This window comes from Schistocerca nitens, chromosome 7 (assembly GCF_023898315.1).
Source record: "Schistocerca nitens isolate TAMUIC-IGC-003100 chromosome 7, iqSchNite1.1, whole genome shotgun sequence".
Taxonomy (NCBI): Eukaryota; Metazoa; Arthropoda; class Insecta; order Orthoptera; family Acrididae; genus Schistocerca; species Schistocerca nitens.
The window spans coordinates 527,791,687-527,811,245 of record NC_064620.1 but is presented as its reverse complement, the minus strand read 5'-3'; the positions used below and the strand labels follow the sequence as shown (position 1 = coordinate 527,811,245).

The following is a 19,559-nucleotide window of genomic DNA, read 5'->3' as shown; positions in this document are numbered from 1 at the left end:
AGCTGCTGAAAGGCTGATTGGCAATCAGCTGACCACACAAACGGAACATTCTTACGGCGGAGACGATGCAACGGTGCAGCAATCTGTGATGCATTAGGTATAAACCTAATATAATATGTCAATTTGCCAAGAACTGCTTGCAATTCATGCAGATTGCGAGGGGCGGGCAAATCACGAATAGCTGCTAAATGTGACTGGGAGGGATGAATGCCTTGAGCATTAATAACATGTGCCAGATACTCCATCTCCGTAAGGAAAAATGAACATTTATCGATGTTGCAACGTAGGCCTGCCTGAGACAACACTGTAAACAAACACTCCAAATTACGGAAATGTTCAGCAGGCGTCCGACCGGACACAACAATATCGTCTAAATAGTTGCAACACGATGGCACATTAGCCAGAAGTTGTGACAAAAAACGCTGAAAAACAGCTGGAGCTGACGCACAACCAAAAGGCAAACGCAGAAAACGGAACAACCCCAACGACGTGTTTATGACAAAATACTGTTGTGATTGCTCGTCGAGGGGCAATTGCAAATATGCTTCACGGAGATCAATTTTGGAAAAGAAACGAGCTTCCCCTAACTTATCCATCAGCTCGTCCGGTCTAGGCAAAGGAAAAGAATCAATGACGGTCTGAGGATTAACTGTCGACTTAAAATCAGCACATAAACGTAACTTGCCAGACGGTTTCTTTATAATAACCAAGGGAGAAGCCCACTGGCTCGCTGAAACGGGTTGAATAACACCGTTGTTTTGCCAACGACGAAGTTCATCTGCTACAGGTGCCCGGAGGGCGTGAGGCACTGGACGAGCACGAGAAAATCGAGGCTGAGCATTATCTTTTAACGTAATATGAGCGGCAAAGTTCGCAGCACAACCTAGTTCGTCTTTAAATATGTCACTGTATTGTTTACACAAATCGGTTATGCTGTCTTGAGGAACAACAACAGAATTAATTTGCAACACATTGTCTTGGATAGACAGGCCAAACAAGTCAAAACAGTCTAATCCGAAAATGTTTACACTGTCTGTAGCGCGGAGCACTGTGAATGAAACTGTTTTTGTATTGCCACGGAATGTGGCTGGCACGCTACATACACCTAACACAGGAATTTGTTCTCCACTAGAAGTGGCCAAAGAATGTTTTGCCGCTGAAAGTTTAGGGCGGCCGACAGCCGCATACGTAGCACTATTTATGAGAGTCACAGACGCACCAGTGTCTAATTGAAAATTGAAGGTCTTATCCTGGATGCGTAGCTTCACAAATAGTTTATTACACTGTCTCTGGATCGGTGCAGCGGAGGCGGAAGACACAAAATCAGCGCGGTTAGCGCGTGTTCGCTGCTTACGACAACTCGTGGGTTGGGCGGGTGGAACAGCAACTCCCGCTTCACTTGCAGTCTGTACATTACTTTTTACAGCGTTTGAATTACGCTTGGGTCGCACAGCAGAGGGCTGGGTGGGTGGCTTATTGCGAACAAGTTTATTACCCACACGAACCGTGGAAGAGTCTTTAAACGCGACCTTCTGGGCGGGCTGGCTTTGAAGAACATGAATATCCATGGGCTGGGCAGCACTAGAATTGTTCTTGCGTTTACGCAAACAAACAGTCTGGATGTGTCCTTTCCTTTGACAAAAGTGACAAACCGCGTTTCTTAACGGGCAACGTTCACGAGGATGAGCAAGAACACACTTAGGGCAAGACTTAACTCTATCATTTTGCACACGCGGCTGACGAATGTGTTTAACATGACGCGGCCGGCTAGTGTTTACAGTCTGACTCTGCCGGTGGGGCCGCGGGCGTGACATAACTTGCTTAGCACAGGCAATTTGAGAAATACATGGCTGATCTAACTCACACTCAGCATAGTCAAAAGTATCTTGGGCTTCAATAATGTTCATCACAGTCTCTAATGACGGGTCAGGCAACTTTAAGATAGCAGCACGAATACGAGAATCTGCAATGTTTTGAGTAATAGCGTCTCGTAACATGACATCACTGTAGGAAGCTCCACACACTCAATTAAATCGGCACTGACGGGTGAGGCCCCGTAAATCTGTTAACCACTGTTTATTAGATTGATGTGGCAGTTTCTTTAATCTGAAGAACTTGAATCTGGCTGCTGCCACGTGAACTCGCGACTCGAAATACTCAGCAAGCTTGTTAACAACAACGTCATAGTCTAAAGCTTCTGGCTTGGATTCCGGGAACAACTTACAAAGTAGTCGATAGACTTCCACGCCTGCAGGGGAAATTAAATAAAGCTGCCGCTCAGTACCCGTGATTTTGTAGACTGTCATGTGCGCCTGCAACTGCGCGAAATATTCTCGCCATTCTTCTCTTGATGCATCAAAAGCACGGAAAGGTGGTGCTGCCTGTGCTTGTTCCTGTTGTGTTGGAGGATTAGCCGCTTGTTTGGCGATTGCTTCCACCAGACTTTGTATTTGCTGACTCTGTAACAAGATCAACTGTTGTAATTCGGCAGACATAGTGAACACAAATTAAACCAGCCCCCAAAATTTTATCGCTATAATTAGCATAACCAGAAACAAGTTGAACCAGCCCTGCACACGAGTTCGGAAGCCCTCGTCGCCAATTTTGTGGCGGCGTTCGTAGCGACAAACAATTCGCTGTAGAAACGGCTTACGAAGTCACCGCCACACTTTTAATAGCGGGCCGACCGGTCCGCTGGAACAGTGAACAGAAAGATGAAAACCCAAACACTCTGATTAAATAAAAGTCGGTACTTATCTTTATTAACGAAGATACAGGAACACAGTAGTGAACTCCGTGTCTACAGAAATCTGTCTAGTTCGAGTCGGAGCGGCTAGGTCAGCGTCGGCTGACGACAAACAACAAATCTGCTGCGATGAACACACAACTGACTAGCAAGTACACAATTCGGTGGCGAGTATACAACTGAGCGGCGAATACAGAACTGTCATAGCGCTCGCGACTCCAGCTCTTAAGAAACCAGAAGCCAGCGGTGGCGCGCGCAGACTTGCGGCGATTTCCTGTCTCGCTGGCGCTGCTTATGCGGACGGCGTCCGGACTTTGATGCTGCCAACCTTTTGGCAGCGGGCTCGGGTGGCATTACTGGCTAGGATATAACACTCCTCCCCCCCCCCCCCAAATCGCCGCACCGTCGTTGAATAATGACGTGGCGAGCGTCGACGGCGGGGGAGGGGTCTGGCCGCAGGCGTAGCAGAAGAGACCGGGGCGGAGACTGTTGTCGGTGGCAGTCCCCGGTCCGCACCCCAGCATTGGCTGCGCGGGGCCTCGGGAAACACCGACTGAAAACCGAGGTCAGGGTGCACGCCTGTGACCACGGGCGCAGCTTCTGGTACTGGACGCGACGGGGCGTCGGGACCCACGAAGAGAGGCAGCGTCTCCTGACGCTGCGTCGACGGCTGCTGAGTGGGCGCCGGACTAGGCGCTGCGGTGTCAGACTCCTTGGGGGTGCCCAAGGAAAGCGGCTGCAGGACAGGCTGCACAGCCACCGCTTGGGAAGGCGGCCCGGCTGAGGGGTCGACGTCCATCAGCTCCGAAGGCGGTGGCGACTGGAGAGGGACCGCAGGCGCCGGAGCGACCACCTGGGGCGCTCCCGGATGAAGCTGCGCGGGAGGCGTCAACGGGACGGGCTGTCGGCGTGGTAGCGGCGACGGCTGCTGCCGCTGCCCTGGGGGCGGCAGCGAAGTCGGAAGGCGCGGCTGGAACCCGCCGCGGACCAAATCTGTGGACACAGAAAGAGCGGCAGAATCCGGGCGGCCAGCGCGGCGCAACTGGTTCTGATGCCTCCTGTGCACCCCAGTAGCACCTTGAACAGTATAAAAACCGCGACCCTGGACACTTATCACGGTACCACGTTCCCAACGACGGCGACCGTGATAAACTCTGAAAAAAAACGGCGTCGTTGCGCTGAAAACGCGTGCGATGCTCAGAAGCGGCGGGTCGATCCGGGGGGTGCAACAACCGTAGTAGGGTGCGATGACGACGGCCGTGGAGAAGCTCCGCAGGCGAAGGGCCGTCGCGTGGCGTGGTCCGGTACGACGACAGGAACGTGATGAGGGCCTGCTGACGAGAGTGCGTAGCACGAAGGCGGTCCATATGATCCTTGAATGTGCGTACAAAACGTTCCGCTGCACCATTCGATTGAGGGTGGAACGGCGGAGTAAGAACATGGCGAATGCCATTGGCAGAACAAAAACCTTCAAATTCAGCAGAGGTAAATTGTGGACCATTGTCAGACACTAAAACTTCTGGAAGACCCTCAATACAAAAAATTGAAGTCAACGCCTGTATAGTTTGTGCAGACGTTGTAGACTGCATGGGCACAACAAACGGAAAATTACTAAATGCATCTATCACGATGAGCCAACGAGAATGCCAATATGGACCAGCGAAATCAATATGTACTCGCTGCCAGGGACCGGCAGGGCGTGGCCACTCAAAATAGCGTTGAGGCGGAGCAGCTTGGTGTTCGGCACACGTCGAACAATCTGTAGACATCTGCGTAATCTGCTTACCAATGCCGATCCATGTACAATGACGGCGGGCAAGCTGCTTGGTGCGGACCACTCCCCAATGACCTTGATGCAACAAGTCGAGGACCTTGGATTGGAGCACTTGGGGAACCACTACACGAAGCTGGCCATTCTCGGTGCGTAACAGCAAAACTCCGTGCGAAACAGACAACAGATGACGTTGCGGATAATAGCGACGAACCACAGGATCCGATATGTCCTTTGCCTTGGACGGCCAACCACGTTGAACAAAACGTAATAGTAAACTCAGATGAGGATCCGTAGCTGTCTCACGTGCCACCTGACGATAATCAATCGGAAAATCCCGGAGGGATTGATGCTCATCGGCGTCAATCTGATGGCAAGAGTCGTCAGAGGAATCGAAGACATCATCCGCAGCAATCGGGAATCTAGAAAGCGCGTCAGCGTTTGCATGCTGAGCTGTAGGGCGATACAGTATCTCATACTGGTATTGTGATAACAAAAGAGCCCAACGTTGTAGTCTCTGAGCTGTCCGCTGAGGAACTGGTTTAGACGGATGAAACAGTGACGTCAGGGGCTTGTGATCTGTTACTAAATAGAATGGTCTACCATAGAGGTAGTGATGGAATTTTGTGACACCGAACACAATAGCCAACGCTTCCTTGTCCAATTGGCTATAATTACACTGAGCTTTGTTTAGCAATTTAGATGCGAACGCAATAGGACGTTCGGTGTTACCGACTCGGTGAGACAACACAGCACCGAGGCCGAAAGAAGAGGCATCACAAGCTAACACCAGAGGCTTGTTAGGGTCGTAATGGACCAGACAACGATCATTCAATAAAGCCTCTTTAAGCTGCTGAAAGGCTGATTGGCAATCAGCTGACCACACAAACGGAACATTCTTACGGCGGAGACGATGCAACGGTGCAGCAATCTGTGATGCATTAGGTATAAACCTAATATAATATGTCAATTTGCCAAGAACTGCTTGCAATTCATGCAGATTGCGAGGGGCGGGCAAATCACGAATAGCTGCTAAATGTGACTGGGAGGGATGAATGCCTTGAGCATTAATAACATGTGCCAGATACTCCATCTCCGTAAGGAAAAATGAACATTTATCGATGTTGCAACGTAGGCCTGCCTGAGACAACACTGTAAACAAACACTCCAAATTACGGAAATGTTCAGCAGGCGTCCGACCGGACACAACAATATCGTCTAAATAGTTGCAACACGATGGCACATTAGCCAGAAGTTGTGACAAAAAACGCTGAAAAACAGCTGGAGCTGACGCACAACCAAAAGGCAAACGCAGAAAACGGAACAACCCCAACGACGTGTTTATGACAAAATACTGTTGTGATTGCTCGTCGAGGGGCAATTGCAAATATGCTTCACGGAGATCAATTTTGGAAAAGAAACGAGCTTCCCCTAACTTATCCATCAGCTCGTCCGGTCTAGGCAAAGGAAAAGAATCAATGACGGTCTGAGGATTAACTGTCGACTTAAAATCAGCACATAAACGTAACTTGCCAGACGGTTTCTTTATAATAACCAAGGGAGAAGCCCACTGGCTCGCTGAAACGGGTTGAATAACACCGTTGTTTTGCCAACGACGAAGTTCATCTGCTACAGGTGCCCGGAGGGCGTGAGGCACTGGACGAGCACGAGAAAATCGAGGCTGAGCATTATCTTTTAACGTAATATGAGCGGCAAAGTTCGCAGCACAACCTAGTTCGTCTTTAAATATGTCACTGTATTGTTTACACAAATCGGTTATGCTGTCTTGAGGAACAACAACAGAATTAATTTGCAACACATTGTCTTGGATAGACAGGCCAAACAAGTCAAAACAGTCTAATCCGAAAATGTTTACACTGTCTGTAGCGCGGAGCACTGTGAATGAAACTGTTTTTGTATTGCCACGGAATGTGGCTGGCACGCTACATACACCTAACACAGGAATTTGTTCTCCACTAGAAGTGGCCAAAGAATGTTTTGCCGCTGAAAGTTTAGGGCGGCCGACAGCCGCATACGTAGCACTATTTATGAGAGTCACAGACGCACCAGTGTCTAATTGAAAATTGAAGGTCTTATCCTGGATGCGTAGCTTCACAAATAGTTTATTACACTGTCTCTGGATCGGTGCAGCGGAGGCGGAAGACACAAAATCAGCGCGGTTAGCGCGTGTTCGCTGCTTACGACAACTCGTGGGTTGGGCGGGTGGAACAGCAACTCCCGCTTCACTTGCAGTCTGTACATTACTTTTTACAGCGTTTGAATTACGCTTGGGTCGCACAGCAGAGGGCTGGGTGGGTGGCTTATTGCGAACAAGTTTATTACCCACACGAACCGTGGAAGAGTCTTTAAACGCGACCTTCTGGGCGGGCTGGCTTTGAAGAACATGAATATCCATGGGCTGGGCAGCACTAGAATTGTTCTTGCGTTTACGCAAACAAACAGTCTGGATGTGTCCTTTCCTTTGACAAAAGTGACAAACCGCGTTTCTTAACGGGCAACGTTCACGAGGATGAGCAAGAACACACTTAGGGCAAGACTTAACTCTATCATTTTGCACACGCGGCTGACGAATGTGTTTAACATGACGCGGCCGGCTAGTGTTTACAGTCTGACTCTGCCGGTGGGGCCGCGGGCGTGACATAACTTGCTTAGCACAGGCAATTTGAGAAATACATGGCTGATCTAACTCACACTCAGCATAGTCAAAAGTATCTTGGGCTTCAATAATGTTCATCACAGTCTCTAATGACGGGTCAGGCAACTTTAAGATAGCAGCACGAATACGAGAATCTGCAATGTTTTGAGTAATAGCGTCTCGTAACATGACATCACTGTAGGAAGCTCCACACACTCAATTAAATCGGCACTGACGGGTGAGGCCCCGTAAATCTGTTAACCACTGTTTATTAGATTGATGTGGCAGTTTCTTTAATCTGAAGAACTTGAATCTGGCTGCTGCCACGTGAACTCGCGACTCGAAATACTCAGCAAGCTTGTTAACAACAACGTCATAGTCTAAAGCTTCTGGCTTGGATTCCGGGAACAACTTACAAAGTAGTCGATAGACTTCCACGCCTGCAGGGGAAATTAAATAAAGCTGCCGCTCAGTACCCGTGATTTTGTAGACTGTCATGTGCGCCTGCAACTGCGCGAAATATTCTCGCCATTCTTCTCTTGATGCATCAAAAGCACGGAAAGGTGGTGCTGCCTGTGCTTGTTCCTGTTGTGTTGGAGGATTAGCCGCTTGTTTGGCGATTGCTTCCACCAGACTTTGTATTTGCTGACTCTGTAACAAGATCAACTGTTGTAATTCGGCAGACATAGTGAACACAAATTAAACCAGCCCCCAAAATTTTATCGCTATAATTAGCATAACCAGAAACAAGTTGAACCAGCCCTGCACACGAGTTCGGAAGCCCTCGTCGCCAATTTTGTGGCGGCGTTCGTAGCGACAAACAATTCGCTGTAGAAACGGCTTACGAAGTCACCGCCACACTTTTAATAGCGGGCCGACCGGTCCGCTGGAACAGTGAACAGAAAGATGAAAACCCAAACACTCTGATTAAATAAAAGTCGGTACTTATCTTTATTAACGAAGATACAGGAACACAGTAGTGAACTCCGTGTCTACAGAAATCTGTCTAGTTCGAGTCGGAGCGGCTAGGTCAGCGTCGGCTGACGACAAACAACAAATCTGCTGCGATGAACACACAACTGACTAGCAAGTACACAATTCGGTGGCGAGTATACAACTGAGCGGCGAATACAGAACTGTCATAGCGCTCGCGACTCCAGCTCTTAAGAAACCAGAAGCCAGCGGTGGCGCGCGCAGACTTGCGGCGATTTCCTGTCTCGCTGGCGCTGCTTATGCGGACGGCGTCCGGACTTTGATGCTGCCAACCTTTTGGCAGCGGGCTCGGGTGGCATTACTGGCTAGGATATAACACCTAGACTCTTTACTAAAGGAGGGAAGTTGATATTTGTGCCGTTTAATGCCTGCCGCATTTTAATAGTTCACATAGGTCGGTATTGAGATTCACGAAAGCTGTCTTCAGGTTTATGGATTTTGCATTTAGACACAACTGGAGATCATTAGCGCACACGTGGTATTAGCAGCAGGAAAAAATCTGATGATACATCATTTACGTACAAAGGAAAGAGTATAGGATCTCATACCGACACCTGGGGGACGCCGGATAATACCTGTCTCCATCGTGACTTTATGGCATTGCTGGTGAGACATTAGGTGTAAACGAAACCAATTCACTGAAATCGTCGAGAAATTTAGGCAGCAAAGTTTCACAAGTAAAATGTCGTAGTCGACTGTGTCATAGGGATTGCTGAAATCTAAGAAGCACATTATTGTTGCCTCTGGTACACCCATGGAAAACTTCAAGTCATCTGTTACCTTTATTACGGCAGATGATGTGCTGCGATGTTTACGAAAGTCTGGTATAATAATTAATGAATGAAAATGTGAGTTCTGGCGAGCAGTCCCGATGGTAAATCCTTCATCTACCATAGCTGTCAATGGAGTTACAAAACTGTTTATTTTGCGTAATTTCTCACGATCCGTGTAAGTTTAACAACTTCTGTCGTTCCTCACTCCACTTCATGACGTTACGTGTCAGCTACTGCATCTTCGCTCAACTGAGAGGTGAAACATATGGCTAAAGCTTCAGGTTCTTGTTACACCAAATGTAGACACCGATATTTACTGTCTTCTTCGGTTAACGCATCAGTAGGACCTTCAAAGGATTGCGTTTTTCTCTTTTCCTCCCAGAACCTTTTCCTCCTTTCTCCTCTTCTCTCCCGCTTTTCTTCCAAGATCTTCAGATCTTCATAGCTTCTCCACTGGTTACTCACTATCCGTTTCCCTCCCTGTAGTTGAGGAGGAGGAGAAGGAGATTAGTGTTTAACGTCCCGTCGACAACGAGGTCATTAGAGACGGAGCGCAAGCTCGGGTGAGGGAAGGATGGGGAAGGAAATCGGCCGTGCCCTTTCAAAGGAACCATCCCGGCATTTGCCTGAAGCGATTTAGGGAAATCACGGAAAACCTAAATCAGGATGGCCGGAGACGGGATTGAACCGTCGTCCTCCTGTCTGTAGTTGATCTCTGGCATACTGGTCGGTGTGTACTTGCCTCCCCAATTTGCCTTTCCTTCCAATCCTCTCTAAGTTACACAACTGGCTTGGTTCCTGCCTTTCCTCTTGTCTTCCCCGTTGTTTCCCATACTCTTTTCGTCATTCTATCCATATCCATCTTAATCACACATGTCACCAAAATCTTAACCTTCTCGTTCTGATTTCTGCTGATATTATCCTGTGCATCGTGAAAGGTTTTTGCACTAAATGAAATGCTAGTAAATCGTAGTTAATTTGGTATTTTACCACTTGGTGCACCTTTGAAAGCAAATGTAATGAAAACTGAAAGTATATTCGAAATACTGTCCTTTCATACATCTTTGCCTACTGAACACATGAGAAATACACAGTCTCTGGTTTCCAGAGGTTGCATTATTGAGAAAGACGTCGCTAACTAGTAACAGTGGGGTCGAATTGCAGCCTTGTCCAGTAGTAATTGTTGAGTCGAGGAGACAGGGTGTTCTATTATAGTGCAATGACCAGCTTGGATAACAGATGTGAAGCACAGAGATTCCTATCTAGGATGTTCCATAATGTATAACCTGGGGATGAAGGAGGATTTGTAAGATCTGGATAAAGAGACACCGCTTCAGAAAAAGGTAACTGATTTTGAATTTCTTATACGCAAGAGTGAGTTCAGTAGTTGCTGCTGGGCAAATATTTCATTGTTTGCAAAAATATCTAAGCATTTATAAACAGGCAGAGATATAAATCACGTGTTCATTATTGTAATTAGCCCTCCCCCATTTAGATTAGTTAAATGGCCCTACATTACAAATTCAAGAAATCAAATTTTTGTGACAGAAATATACTGTGTAAGCAGACGTTATAGAGTATGACAGTGCAGGAAGGGAGAATGCTGATTGTTCGCATTAGTTGGAGTTTGCCTTTGTCTCATTAAAACAATTTCAAAGTACTTCCATTATAGATATTTTGTAAGCTCCCTACTAGGTGTCTCTGTAAGACATTTAGCTCAACTTTACCTCTGACTCTACACAAAAATCTACATGTTACCAAAACTATCGTACCCACGAACTGTTGTCCATCTTAAAGTCGTATGCTAACCTTTGACTAAACAGAACCTACTTTGAATTGAACTGTAACTGGTCTGAACGCAGCTTGTCTTTATATTAAATGCGCAACTGAAGTAAAACAATTATCTAGCCGCAACCAAAATAACCACCTAGCTCCTGCCTTGACATCATTGTTGCAGATTTCTCAAAAGCACAATAGAAAACAGCCAGCAGGTAAGCTAGATTTCAATTTTTTAAGTAAAATTTCCAAACAATACTCAGACTGTTGGATACCATATGGTGCAATGATGTAAAGCGTACAGATATGTCTTCTTTAAACAGTGGGCAGGATGGAGTAACTATTCCTAGACAATGATTTTAGAATGAAGTATGTATTCACAAAAAGAGTAATTTTCACGTGGTCTGCACACATAACATTGGTCTGAACAAATACTACACTTAACAAAATGAACAATGATTTGAAAAGGGCGCAATGTTAACAGAGAATTTCTATAAAAACCAAACAGCTTAATCAACTGATATCGAAATGTGTGACTCAGGGAAGTGGGATGATCTTTGTCTCAGCTGTGGGCAAGTTAACTAGTTAACAATAATTATTCTAACAAACTAGCTAGTCATGGATTGTGCGGCTGGTCCCAGCGGAGGTTCGAGTCCTCCCTCGGGCATGGGTGTGTGTGTTTGTCCTTAGGATAATTTAGGTTAAGTAGTGTGTAAGCTTAGGGACTGATGACCTTAGTAAGTCCCATAAGATTTCACACACATCTGAATCTGAACAAACTAGCTGCGCAGTGCTGCAGTCTTACGTCAGATTTCTTCTCTTCGAAAATTAATAACATTACTCAAAATTTGTATTCTTTTTGCCTTCCAATATATACATCATATTGATCCTTGTCGTCCGTTACAATAAATCTTTCTTCATCTAGCAGATACAATCGCAAGTCAGCACTACTGAATCCGTCTATCACTTACCACTGCGCAGAGAGACGGACTGTGCCACAACAAGGCCAAACATTGTTTAACAGTAACGTAACTTGCAGTCTCTCTGATGTGAGCATAGATAACCTACAAAAATCAAAATAACATGCGCACCTTACCGTTTCACAAAGCATATCCCAGCTCCTCAGAGAAATATGTTCGCTAAAATCTGTATTTTCATGGCTTGCACTTTTGCGTGAACAACAATCAACAATTTTGAAAAGAGAATCGAAAAACTAATTTTCTAAAACATCAACTCAAGAGAAAGAAGTATAAGAAGGCCAATTGCAACACAATGATTTATGTCAGCTCATCATTGTGTCCGTGAAACTAGAGCAGAATCGAGTTTCCGTTACAAGGAAAGAATATCTGGTAGGGCCTATATGAACATTTTCGACAGAATGTTGGAAACGGCTTTCAGTTAGTGAAATTTCATGTACATTCAACATTTGCGTCGTTCTAATATGGCACATTTAAACTACGTAATAGTTAATCGTATTCTTGTGAATAATTCTTTCGTGCAATCTTATTTACAGAAAGTCAGATGCATTTCAGACCAATTAAAATCACATTCCTAAAAAATAATTTTCAGAAATGAGTTCATGTTCAAAATTACGGTAGTTACGCCGATTTTGAATCTGCAATCGGAAGTTTAGAAATCAGACAGTTTTCAGCTTGTTAGCGAGAAATTTAGTTAAACACAGTTTCAGCATACAACTCTCAACCAACAGGTAATTTTCAATACGTACGTTTCTTCCCTAATCCGTAAGTAAAATGATCACATTATAAAGATACCATGGGTATGATTCGCCAGAACGAAATAAGTTGGCTGCGAAATGTGCGGAACTGTTCAGTTGTGAATCGAGTGCTCCTTTGTGTGTGCCTCTTCCGGAATGCAAGCACTGCTTTCAAATCATGCAATCCAGTATTTCCCAAGTCTTTTTCCCCATTCCTCAACGTCTCCATGGTCATACGTTGAGCTACTCTGTTATCGTCCGAATTTCTCAAAACGCCGTGCCACAGGTGGTACCTTTCTATACAAAGTAACAAAATACATTATATGAAAATTAACTGGCAAGAGTTGGAGTATGCAGGCTCACATACTGCGCACGTCAACTATTCCTCTCTGGTTGTCTCCTGCATAATATGCAGCAACGGTATAGAAAATTCCATTTGCGCCAAAAAAAGTCATGAAACTGGACGTATCATGTTGAGCTGTGTGAGACAAAGTCCTATTTAGAAAATTTGTCATGTGGATACCATAACACGTCACCCACAGAGGTATGTACCATGGACTACGAGGGTAATTTCAAAAGACTTGTACACTCAGAACGCGCAACCATTACGCTGGCGCGATTAAGCTGACCTTCGTCAGCTGTTAATGAAACTTCAGGCTTGACGTTCGTTTATGTTTTCCTGGTTCGTGTGGCTGTGTCGTGAGAAATTCAGTTTTAAAACGGAAGCTGATATCGAGCCAGGTCGGATTACACGTACTGACCATCGTTCTTACATCAAAATCGGATCACTACGTGGAAAGATCCCAACGGTAACGCCCTGAGAGAGGTGTGTGGGAATGGTGTTGTGGACCGTAGCACAATATCACTGTAGTCTACCCGTTTCCGTGAAGGTCGGGTAAGCACTGAGGACAAAGCAAAAAGTGGAAGGCCATCAACTGCAACAAACAACACCTCTCAGGTTATTGTTAATGACATTTTAAGAGAGGATCGACGAAAAACATGTAAGTAAATTGCATATGAAGCCAGAGTATCTTTCACTTCAGTTTACAGGATCGTAACTGAAAAGTTAAAGATGAGAAAATTTGCAACCGGATGGGTTCCGCATGATCTGAGTGAAGAGCAGAAACTAGGTCGTAAAAGAGTAGCGTGAGAAGAGCTTCGACGTTGTTGAACAGAAGGAGAACAGTTTCTGAAGGGGACTGTTGCACATGATGAAACCTGGATACGAGATTTTGAGTCAGAACTGCAATCTCAGTCGTTATAATGGAACAGTTTCGCCTTTCCAAGCCCGAAAAAATTCGGCTGCCAAAGTGAAACTGATGATGATCTTTGCGTGACATGAATGAAGTCATAGCTGAAAACAGTGCCCCAGGTGACGTCTGTAACAGGCGCGTACTGCAAGCTGTTTCTGCAAAACATTATTGCGATAACCGCAGGAGAAATAAAACAGGACTGCAACCAAGGTTTAACCCAAGACAAGGATGAATCGAGCCAGCCACGGCTCAGTATATTTGTTGGGACGTCACTGAATAACTTCCATGATACTAGAGGGAGTTGTAGAGGGTAAAAACTGTAGAGGAAGAAAAGGCAGACGTTGTGATTCATCCAGCAAATAGCTGAGGACATAGGTTGCAAGTGCAACTCTGAGAGGACTTGCACAGAAGAGGAATTCGTGGCAGGCCGCATCAAACCAAGGAGACTGATGACGGATTCTCAGGTAGTGAATGGCCAAAATTGGCTCGAATGGTAAGTCCGACTGACATATACACTCCTGGAAATTGAAATAAGAACACCGTGAATTCATTGTCCCAGGAAGGGGAAACATTATTGACACATTCCTGGGGTCAGATACATCACATGATCACACTGACAGAACCACAGGCACATAGACACAGGCAACAGAGCATGCACAATGTCGGCACTAGTACAGTGTATATCCACCTTTCGCAGCAATGCAGGCTGCTATTCTCCCATGGAGACGATCGTAGAGATGCTGGATGTAGTCCTGTGGAACGGCTTGCCATGCCATTTCCACCTGGCGCCTCAGTTGGACCAGCGTTCGTGCTGGACGTGCAGACCGCGTGAGACGACGCTTCATCCACTCCCAAACATGCTCAATGGGGGACAGATCCGGAGATCTTGCTGGCCAGGGTAGTTGACTTACACCTTCTAGAGCACGTTGGGTGGCACGGGATACATGCGGACGTGCATTGTCCTGTTGGAACAGCAAGTTCCCTTGCCGGTGTAGGAATGGTAGAACGATGGGTTCGATAACGGTTTGGATGTACCGTGCACTATTCAGTGTCCCCTCGACGATCACCAGTGGTGTACGGCCAGTGTAGGAGATCGCTCCCCACATCATGATGCCGGGTGTTGGCCGTGTGTGCCTCGGTCGTATGCAGTCCTGATTGTGGCGCTCACCTGCACGGCGCCAAACACGCATACGACCATCATTGGCACCAAGGCAGAAGCGACTCTCATCGCTGAAGACGACACGTCTCCATTCGTCCCTCCATTCACGCCTGTCGCGACACCACTGGAGGCGGGCTGCACGATGTTGGGGCGTGAGCGGAAGACGGCCTAACGGTGTGCGGGACCGTAGCCCAGCTTCATGGAGACGGTTGCGAATGGTCCTCGCCGATACCCCAGGAGCAACAGTGTCCCTAATTTGCTGGGAAGTGGCGGTGCGGTCCCCTACGGCACTGCGTAGGATCCTACGGTCTTGGCGTGCATCCGTGCGTCGCTGCGGTCCGGTCCCAGGTCGACGGGCACGTGCACCTTCCGCCGACCACTGGCGACAACATCGATGTACTGTGGAGACCTCACGCCCCACGTGTTGAGCAATTCGGCGGTACGTCCACCCGGCCTCCCGCATGCCCACTATACGCCCTCGCTCAAAGTCCGTCAACTGCACATACGGTTCACGTCCACGCTGTCGCGGCATGCTACCAGTGTTAAAGACTGCGATGGAGCTCCGTATGCCACGGCAAACAGGCTGACACTGACGGCGGCGGTGCACAAATGCTGCGCAGCTAGCGCCATTCGACGGCCAACACCGCGGTTCCTGGTGTGTCCGCTGTGCCGTGTGTGTGATCATTGCTTGTACAGCCCTCTCGCAGTGTCCGGAGCAAGTATGGTGGGTCTGACACACCGGTGTCAATGTGTTCTTTTTTCCATTTTCAGGAGTGTATTATCCTAGCTAATAAACAGGACTGCGGCTCTTTTCAGAAGAGACACTCACAGGTGCACTGACTGAGGAATGGCTACAATAGCTTCTTCTATATTCTTGTCTAGTTCTTCCGCTACATGTGGCATTACCAGAGGACACCAAACATTTCAACGTGTCCAGTAGGCTGAATGTAGAGAGGGAGAGATCAGGTGACCTTGTACAGTCGAGTGTCTCACACTCTTTGAGAAGGTTGCATGTGCAGAATATGATGTTGCTCCATCCAGCTGAAATGACTCTGTAGTTTCCAATGAACTCCTATTTGCATTGCTTCGTCACAAAACGACGAAAACGTTCTTCAGGTCAGTTTTACTTTCGTCGTAATAAATGAAGAAACACAGTTTCTTTTACTAACGACTATCGGTTCCAGTCTGCGCTGCAGACCACTTCACGTCTGGGCTACAAGGTGCTGTTTGTCAGCAGCAGTATAACGACGTAAGACTCTGAAATGTAGGGCAAAGTAAAAGTGGTCTACAAAATATTTTATACCCCTTAAGGTAGGCAACACAGCTTACCACATCTGTGTCTGGTGGGAAGGATGTATGTTGTGATGCTTGTCTTAAAGTGAAAGGAATATTTAATTTTGCTCACCCTGTGTTTACTCTTTCACGTGAAGTTCTATGTAAGTTGTAAGAAGGCTGTTTAGGTTTTTATGTTGGTAACGCCACGTAGCGCTCTGTATGAAAATCACTGACTCTGCTGTGTGCAGTCTGTGGCTGGTTGGCATTGTTGAGATATTCGCTATTGTAGTGTTGGGCAGTTGGATGTGAACAGCGCGTAGCGTTGCGCAGTTGGAGGTGAGCCGCCAGCAGTGGTGGATGTGGGGAGAGAGATGGCGAAGTTTTGAGAGCGGATGATCTGGACGTGCGTCCATCAGAGACAGTAAATTTGTAAGACTGGATGACATGAAGTGATATATATTATGAATTTTGAACACTATTAAGGTAAATACGTTGTTTGTTCTCTATCAAAATCTTTCATTTGCTAACTATGCCTATCAGTAATTAGTGCCTTCAGTAGTTTAGCTGGCAGTATTGGCGATCGCTGTATTGCAGTTGTTCGAGTAACGAAGATTTTTGTGATTTAAGTGATTCATGAAAGGTATAGCTTATTGTTAGTCAGGGCCATTCTTTTGTAGGGATTATTGAAAGTCAGATTGCGTTGCGCTAAAAAATATATTGTGTGTCAGTTTACTGTTGATAAGAATAAGTAAAGAGAGAAATTTCTGAGTACGTTCAGTTTCGCTCAGCTGTTTGAAAATCAAATAACGTAAGAGGTTTACCAGCACTGTCATTTGAAAAATTTTCTAAGGGGATGTTTCAAAGTTACCTACATGTTAATGTCTGATTGTCACAGCTTTTATAAATTTACTTCGTCGCTTCAGCTGATCATACAGATTCTGAACTAGCGTCTATAGACGAAGCAACAAAACGGTTGCATTGCAATTTGTGCTGTTGTACACTGTGCCTAGAAGAACTGAGGACAGGAACTCATGTCTGCGAACGTCGTCCAACGGAGCTACAGACTATTGACATTATACACTGCTGGCCACCGTAAATGCAACACCAAGAAAGACAAGAGGTAGCACAACAAAATTTATTTTGTAGATAACATGTTGACCAAGTATCAAATGATTACGTTTACAGACGTCTGTGACATGTGGTTCCTGCCAGAATCAGTAGCCAGAGTAGCCGCCATTGTTGGAGATCACCGCTGCCACACGTCTCGGCATTGAGTCAAAGAGACGTTGGATGTGTTCCTGGGGTACAGCAGCCCAAGCAGCTTCCACACGTTGCCAAAGATCATCTGGTGTGGTAGCTGGGGATGTAATCTGGGTCACACGTTGAGCAACCGTGGACCACATGTTTTCTATCGGCGAAAGATCCGGAGAGCGAGCCGGCCACGGAAGCAATTCAATCTGGTTATTGACGAAGAACCTTTGGACAATGCGTGCCACGTGTGGTCGCGCATTATCCTGTTGAAATATGGCTGTGGCCGAGCCCTGAAGGTAAGGAAGGACAACTGGCTCCAGCAGCTCGGATATGTAGCGCCGGCTATTTAAAGTACCGGCAATGCGTACTAGAGGCGTGCGAGAGTAATATCCAATACCGCCCCATACCATAATACCCGGTGCAAGACCAGTGTGGCGTGCATAATTCAGCTGTCCAGCATCCTCTCTCCACGGTGTCTCCACACTCGAATCCGACCATCGTGGTGCTGCAGAGAGAAGCGTGCCTCGTCAGTAAAGACAACGTCATTCCATTCTGCCGTCCACATCCGTCTGTCATCACACCATTGGTGACGGAGACGTCTGTGGTTCTGCGTCAATGGTAGACGAAGCAATGGACGTCTTGCGGACAGACCACTCTGCTGTAAACGGCGTCGAATGGTACGCGCAGACACTGGATGATGCGTTACAGACGCAATGTGCTGTGCTATGGTTCGGGATGTCACTGAGCGATCCGTCACTGCCATGCGCACAATTTGCCTATCAGCACGTGCAGTGGTGCACCGAGGTGAATGCGATCGACCACGTCGGTCCGTCGTACCCTCCTGCATCCAACGGTCACATATCCGCATTACAGTTGTTTGGTTTCGTCCAACACGACTAGCGATTTCTCTGTATGATAATCCACAATTTCGGGAAGCCACTATCCTTCCTCTGTCGAATTCGGATACTTGATCAAACGATGTTCGCTGTTGTCTACGAGGCATAACTGATCGTCTTGTGAAACAACCACAAGGTAAACACACGTGCCGAACGTACACTCGTCGAAATCGCCAAGCCTTAAATGGAGCTACGAGGTGGCGCCACAGGCGCGCGTGATGTGCGTCTGCGCTGAAATTCTAATCAGTTGCATATCTCAACGCTGCAAACCCATGGTGTAAATTTCACTTGATTCGGATGCTTCCTTCAGGGTGTTGCATTTACGGTGGCCAGCAGTGTAGGTGCCAAAGACTGCCACTGGGCTACTTTTTGTTAACAAACGTGAGGTTTATAAAGCGACGGAAAGCAAAGGTAGCTTCTCTCAGTGCTCGTAACAACATTCGGTACGTTAGAGAGTTAGAGGGCATCGAATCCATCCACGTCTGTCTCAACAGCATTGCTTGACGTACAACGAAGGAACTTAGGTTTAATTAAATTTTTCCCCGAAACATTTAAGTCTCTTCTTTATCTACAATAATGATGGAACAGAAGAAATGAATTAAAATTTGTGCTACGGCCGTGACTCAAACCCGAGCCTTCTTGCTTACTAGGCATAAACGCTAACCATTACACCGCTTATGTCCAATGCTGGGGTGTTCTTCCAATGCCAGAGAGCTCTGGCAATAGTGACAATGTAAGGGGAAGATAAGCTGAAGATGTGAATTGAAGTTTGTGTTGGCGAGGGTAGTTGACTTAGGCAGTTCGTGCAGCACTGTTCACCACAGTGCTGCGGTGGTGTAATGGTTAGCATTTCTGCCTAGTAAGCAAAAAGACCCGGGTTCAAGTCCCGGCTGTTGCACGAATTTGTGATTAATTTCTTCTGCTTCCATCATTATCACCGAACTTACGTTTGTAGAATTCTCCATTGTCCGTGCAGGTCGCGTTATAAATTCTCATCAGTATTCCAGCAAACAGACTCGTTGCCACTTTCAGATGGTTACTGATACTACGGAGGTGCTGGTTACTGTTACTACGGCGCTGCTCTGGTCGACATCCTGTATACAGGGAGTGTACAAATATACAGGGTGGTCGGAAATTCCCGTTACAGACTTCTAGGACTTGTAGAGGGGAGTGAATACATTGTATTTTGAGTAGGAACCCATGTCCGGAAACGTCATCCAACGAGACTACAGAGCGTGAAAGTTATAGGCGCGGGCGTCTGTAAATGTACGTATACACGAGGTGATTCCGTGATGA

The 19,559-nt window shown here is 46.6% G+C and overlaps 1 non-coding gene across 1 annotated transcript; it reads left to right on the top strand.

Moving 5' to 3' along the window:
• Positions 1-19,088: 19,088 nt before the first annotated feature.
• Positions 19,089-19,161, top strand: Trnat-agu (transfer RNA threonine (anticodon AGU)). The gene has a single exon. It is a non-coding gene; the product is annotated as a tRNA-Thr (tRNA).
• The last annotated feature ends 398 nt before the right edge of the window (positions 19,162-19,559 follow it).